We start from the raw sequence: 6,315 nt of genomic DNA on the forward strand, positions 1-6,315 counted from the left end.
CCTACAACAGCAGAAAAAAAAATTTATATAATGCCCTGTTTCTTTCCTTCTTAAAAAAAGAGAAGGAGTTTTACTATGTTGGCCAGGATGGTCTCAATCTCCTGAACTTGTGATCCACCCGCCTTGACCTCCCAAAGTGCTGGGATTACAGGCATGAGCCACCTCGCCTGGCCATGCCCTGTTTCAAACGCCTCTAATGCAGAATTAATGTCAAATGAAGCACAAAATATTTCATCATTATCCTTTTCTGCCATGTTCTCTCTCAATTTACATAACATCCTCAACTTACCAAAATCTCAGCTGACACAAAGAGCCTGTGAAGTAGCAGGGCAGGTAAAATTATCTTCACGTCATGGATGGGAAAACTGAGGCTTAGAGAAGTTAAATGATCTATCCCTGTCACAGCACCAGTGACAATATTAGGCTAAAACATAGTTCTCCAACTCCCCAAAGATCGACCCCTTCCTTCAGGCCTGGTGATTCCTGACCCCTGAAATCTGAGACCCAGTGGGGACCCTTCTCTGCTTGTGTATGAATGGTTGACTCAAGCATTGGCTCTCTAATGGGCCATCAAAGGTATAGCTAGTGCCAAACACTATGACTTCACAGTGAACCAAATATAAATGAAGTAGAAATCTGCTACCAAAGGTCCTAAAAAAACAAACACATACCCACTAACTTTTGAGCTTTTTTTTTTTTTTTTTTTTTTTTGAGACAGGGATTTGCCCTTGTTGCCCAGGCTAGAGTGCAATGGCACGATCTCAGCTCACTGCTTCCCAGGTTCAAGCGATTCTCCTGCCTCAGTCTACAGGGCAGCTGGGATTACAGTTGTGCACCACCACGCCTGGCTAATTTTGTATTTTTAGTGGACACAGGGTTTCTCCATGCTGATCAGACTAGTCTTGAACTCCCAACCTCATGTGATCCACCTCCCAAAGTGCTGGGATTATAGGTGTGAGCAACTGCACCCGGCCAAGTTCTATTTTTATTAAAAATTGGACTTGAGGCGCTGCCCAGACTAGTGAACAATACAGTCAGGATGGCTAAAGGTGACCCCAAGAAACCAAAGGGCAAGATGTCTGCTTATGCCTTTTTTGTGCAGACGTGCAGAGAAGAACATAAGAAGAAAAACCCAGAGGTCCCTGTCAATTTTGCAGAATTTTCCAAGAAATGCTCTGAGAGGTGGAAGACAATGTCTGGGAAAGAGAAATCTAAATTTGATGAAATGGCAAAGGCGGATAAAGTGCACTATGATCGGGAAATGAAGGATTATGCACCAGCTAAGGGAGGCAAGAAGAAGAAGGATCCTAATGCCCCCAAAAGGCCACCATCTGGCTTCTTCCTATTCTGCTCAGAATTCCGCCCCAAGATCAAATCCACAAACCCTGGCATCTCTATTGGAGACGTGGCAAAAAAGCTGGGTGAGATGTGGAATAACCTAAATGACAGCGAAAAGCAGCCTTACATCACTAAGGCGACAAAGCTGAAGGAGAAGTATGAGAAGGATGTTGCTGACTATAAGTCGAAAGGAAAGTTTGATGGTGCAAAGGGTCCCGCTAAAGTTGCCTGGAAAAAAGTGGAAGAGGAAGATGCAGGAGGAGGTGGAGGAGGAGGAGGAGGAGGAATAAAAAAACTGTTTAAAAAAATTTTTTTAATAAATAAATAAATAAAAATAAAAATTGGACTTGAATTTGTTCGCTCATTGAGTGTTCTCCCAACAGTGAATCAATCCAGAAGTATTTATCAACCACTCCTAGGGTCTGAGTATGTCCCCCAAAATCCATATGTCAAAACTTAATTGCCAGTATGATAGTATTAAGAGCTAGAGGCTTTAGGCGGTGAGGAGGCCATGAGGATGGAGCCCTCATGAATACATGTGATTAACACCCTTATAGAAAAGGCTTCAGAGAGCTCCCTGGTCTTTTGCCCTCCTTTCACCATGTGAGGATGCAGCAACAGGTACCATCTTGGAAGCAGACAGCAGCCCTCACCAGACAGGGATCTTGCCAGTGCCTTGATCTTGGACTTCTTAGCCTCTAGAGCTGTGAAAAATAAATTTCTGTTGCTGCTAAATTACCCAGTCTAAGGTATTTTGTTATAGCAACCCGAACAGACTAAGACAACCATTCACCATGCAAGTAGAGAGCCAATTATAAGGCCTGAAGGTCTCCGACCTCAAGGAGTTTGAGTCTAACTGGGGGAAATGTGAACACAGAAAATAGAATCAGCAAGTAATGTCGAATGTGATAATGTCTGATGGAAAAACCAGGCCCAGGACGTAGATAAACAAGCCACCTGCCTGACGTGTGTCCATTAGAGCTGTGCTGAGTGAGCCCTCCAGAGGACAGAGGTCAGTCCTCTGTACAATACTCTGTAGTCTTCACACCTCAGTATCCTAATAGACTGAAATCTCCTTAAATGAGGAGGTATGGGTCTTTATTCTCACAGCTTTATTGTAGTGAGTTGTCAAAGAATGTGGCCTCTGGAGCTAGACTCTCTGGGTTTGAATCCTGGCTCTGCAACTCACAGATTTTGTGACTTTGGACAGTTATATAAACTTTTTTTTTTTTTTTTTTTGAGATGGAGTCTTGCTCTGTCAACCAGGTTAGAGTGGCAGTTGCATGATCTCGGCTTACTGCAACCTCTGCCTCTCAGGCTCAAGTGAGTCTCATGCCTCAGCTTCCCAAGTAGCTGGGAATACAGCCATGTGTCACCACGCCTGGCTAATTTTTTTTTTCTTTAGTAGCGATGGTGTTTCACCATGTTGGCCAGGCTGGTCTCGAACTCCTGACCTCAGGTGATCCACCTGCCTCAGCCTCCCAAAGTGGTGGGATTACAGGTGTGAGCCACCTCACCTAGCCTATTTAAGCTCTTTGTGGACAAGTGTCCTCATCCGTAAAACAAGTACCATTTCATGGGGTTCTTATGAGGAGTAAATGAATTATTAAGTACTACATGTCAAGGTTCTAGAAAAATGGCTGATACACATTGAATGTTCCACATGTAATAACTATTAATACAGTGATCTGTGCTTGGTCAAGGTCTGTCTGTTCAAACAGTATAAAGAGATAAGAACAAAAGTGTTGTTGTTGTTGCTGTTTGAGACAGGATCTTACTTTGTCACCCAGGCTGAGTACAGCGGTGTGATCACAGCTCACTGCAGCCTCAACCTCTCAGGCACAAGCAATCCTCCCACGTCAGCCTCCCAAGTAGCTGGGACTACAGATGCATGCCACACTTGGCTAACTTTTGTATTTTTTGTAGAGACGGGGTTTCACCATGTTGGCCAGGCTGGTCTCAAACTCCTAACCTCAAGTGACTTGCCCACCTCAGCTTCCCAAAGTGTTAGGATTACAACCATGAGCCACTGCTCCTGGCCAAGAGCAGGTTTTAATTGCTAAGCATTTTGAATATACTGATTTAGCAGTCTTTATTGAGTACCTATGTGCCATTTGGGATACAATGGTGAACAAGCTAGGCCAGGGGGCCCGTGAGGAACTAGCAAAGATACGAGATATAGTAAAAAGATAGAGATTCCCTTCATCATGAAAACTAACAATTGCGAGTCTCTCTTTTAAAAAATTATTAGACTTTTGTTTTTTTGAGATGGAGTCTCACTTTGTCACCCAGGCTGGAGTGCAGTCAGTGGCACAATCTCAGCTCACTGCAATCTCCACCTCTCGGGTTCAAGCGATTCTCCTGCCTCAGCCTCCTGAGTAGCTGGGATTACAAGCACGTGGTACCATGCTTGGCTAATTTTTGCATTTTTAGTAGAGACAGGATTTCATCATGTTGGTCAGACTGGTCTCGAACTCCTGACCTTATGATCTGACCACCTTGGTCTCTCAAAGTGCTAGGATTACAGGTATGAGTCACCACACCTGGCCTAGACTTAACTTTTTAGAGCAGTTTTAGGTTTACATAAAAATTGAGCCGATAGTACAAAGAGTTTCCATATATTCCCATCTCCCCCAGTTTTCTCTACTGTTAACAATTTGAATTAATTAATGTGGTACATTTCTTACAATTAATGAACCTATATGAATATATTGTTATTAACAAAGCCCATGGTTTTTTGTTGTTGTTGTTGTTTGTTTGTTTTTTGAGATGGAGTCTCTTTCTGTCACCCAAGCTAGAGTGCAGTGGGGCGATGTCGGCTCACTGTAACCTCCGCCTCCAGGCTCAAGCAATTCTTCTGCCTCAGTCTCCTGAGTAGCTGGGATTACAGGTGTGTGCCACCATGCCTAACTGATTTTTGTATTTTTTGTAGAGATGGGTTTCACCATGTTGGCCAGGCTGGTGTCAAACTCCTGACCTCAAGTGATCCTCCTGCCTCAATCTCCCGAAATGCTAGGATTACAGGCACAACCACCACACCCAGCCAAGGCCATAGTTTGTATTAAGATTCACTCCTTGTGTTATACAGTTCTATGGGTTTTGACAAATGCTTACTATCATGTATTCACCATTGTAGTATCACACACAATAGTGATGCTTCACCCACATCCATTCCTCCCTCCCTCCTCCCCAACCCCTGGTAATCACTGATCTTTGTTCTACCTCTAAGTATTTCCTTTTCCAGAATGTCGTATATTTGGAATCATAAAGTTTGTAGCCTTTACAGACTAGCTACTTTCAGGAATATACGTTTGAGTTTCCTCCATGTCTTTTCATGAGTTGATAGCTCATTTCATTTGTATCACCGAATAACATTCCATCTTATGGATGTACCACCATTTACTCATTCACCTCTCAAAGGACATCTTGATTGTTTCGTTTTCGGCAATTATTAATAAAGCTGCTATAAACATCAATGTGCAGCTTTTTAAGTAGACATAAGTTTTTAATTCATTTGGGTAAAAACCCAGAAGCACGATTGCTGGATCATGTAGTAAGACTATGTTTAGCTTTGTCAGAAACTGCCAGACTCTCCTCCAAAGTGGTTGTACCATTTTGCATCCTCAACGAGGAATGAATGAGAGTTCCTGGTGCACCACATCCTCACCCAGCATTTGGTGCTGTCAGTGTTTTGTATTTTTACCATTCTAATAGGCATGTAGTGATTTCTCATGGTTGTTTTAATTTGCAATTCCTTAATGGTATATAACGTAGTGCATCATTTCATATGTTTGTTGCATCTGTGTATCTTTTTTGGTGAGGTATCTGTTCAGCTCTTTTGCCCATTTTTAATTAAATTTTTAAATTGCTGAGCTTTAAGGGTTTTTGGTACATTTTGGATACAGATTCTTTATCAGATATATGTGTTACAAAGAATTTCTCCCAGTCTTGTGTGTTCATTCCCTTAAGAGTCGGACTGTGGCCAGTCACAATGGCTCATGCCTGTAATCCCAGCAATTTGAGAGGCCAAGGTGGTGGATGGCTTGAGCCCAGGTGTTTAAGATGAGTCTGGTAACAGGGAAAAAACCTGTCTCCACCAAAAAAAAAAAGACAAAAACAAAACACAAAAATTTGCCAGGCATGGTGGCACACACCTGTCATCCCAACTACTCAGGAGGCTGAGGTGGGAGAATTCTTGAGCCCTGGAGATCTAGGCTGCAATGAGCCATGATCACGCCACTGCACTCCAAACTGGGCAAGAGTGAGACCCTTTCTCAATTTATTTATTTATTTTTTTAAAGATGAGTGATAATTGTTTTGAATGAAGGTTAATACTCCTTAATCACCGAGGCTGGTGTTGCCCAGTGGCATAGCTTTAGCACTACCTTCTTTCACAAAATGATGAGAAAGGGAAAACAGAGTGCCTTACACCTGTATCTCAGCACTTTGTGATGCCGAGGCAGGTGGATCACTAAACATCAGGAGTGTAAGACCAGCCTGGCCGCAATAGTAAACTATCGTCTCTACTAAAAATACAAAAGTTAGCCAGGTGTGGCAGCAAGTATCTGCAGTCTCAGCTACTTGGGAGGCTGAAGCAGGAGAATCCCTTGGACTGGGGAGGCAGAGATTTCAGTGAGCTGAGATCATGCCATCGCACTCCAACCTGGTCGATAGAGTGAGACTTTGTCTCAAAAAAAAAAAGGCCTGGCACAGTGGCTCACACCTGTAATCCCAGCACTTTGGGAAGCTGAGGCAGGCGGACCACGAGATCAGGAGTTCGAGACCACCCTGGCCAACATGATGAAACCCTATCTGTACTAAAAATACAAAAATTAGCCAGGCATGGCTAATCCCAACTACTTGGGAGACTGAGGCAGGAGAATCACTTGAACCCGGGAGGCAGAGGTTGCAGTGAGCCCAGATCACGCCACTGCACTTCAGCCTGGGTGACAGCGAGATTCTGTCTCAAAAAAAAAA

General features: G+C 43.3%; 1 pseudogene; it reads left to right on the top strand.

Annotated features, from left to right (window-relative positions):
* The first annotated feature begins 1,027 nt into the window (after window positions 1–1,027).
* Window positions 1,028–1,628, top strand: LOC108312426 (annotated as a pseudogene).
* Window positions 1,629–6,315: the final 4,687 nt, after the last annotated feature.

Source organism: Cebus imitator, unplaced genomic scaffold (assembly GCF_001604975.1).
Source record: "Cebus imitator isolate Cc_AM_T3 unplaced genomic scaffold, Cebus_imitator-1.0 Scaffold124, whole genome shotgun sequence".
In the NCBI taxonomy this organism is placed as follows: Eukaryota; Metazoa; Chordata; class Mammalia; order Primates; family Cebidae; genus Cebus; species Cebus imitator.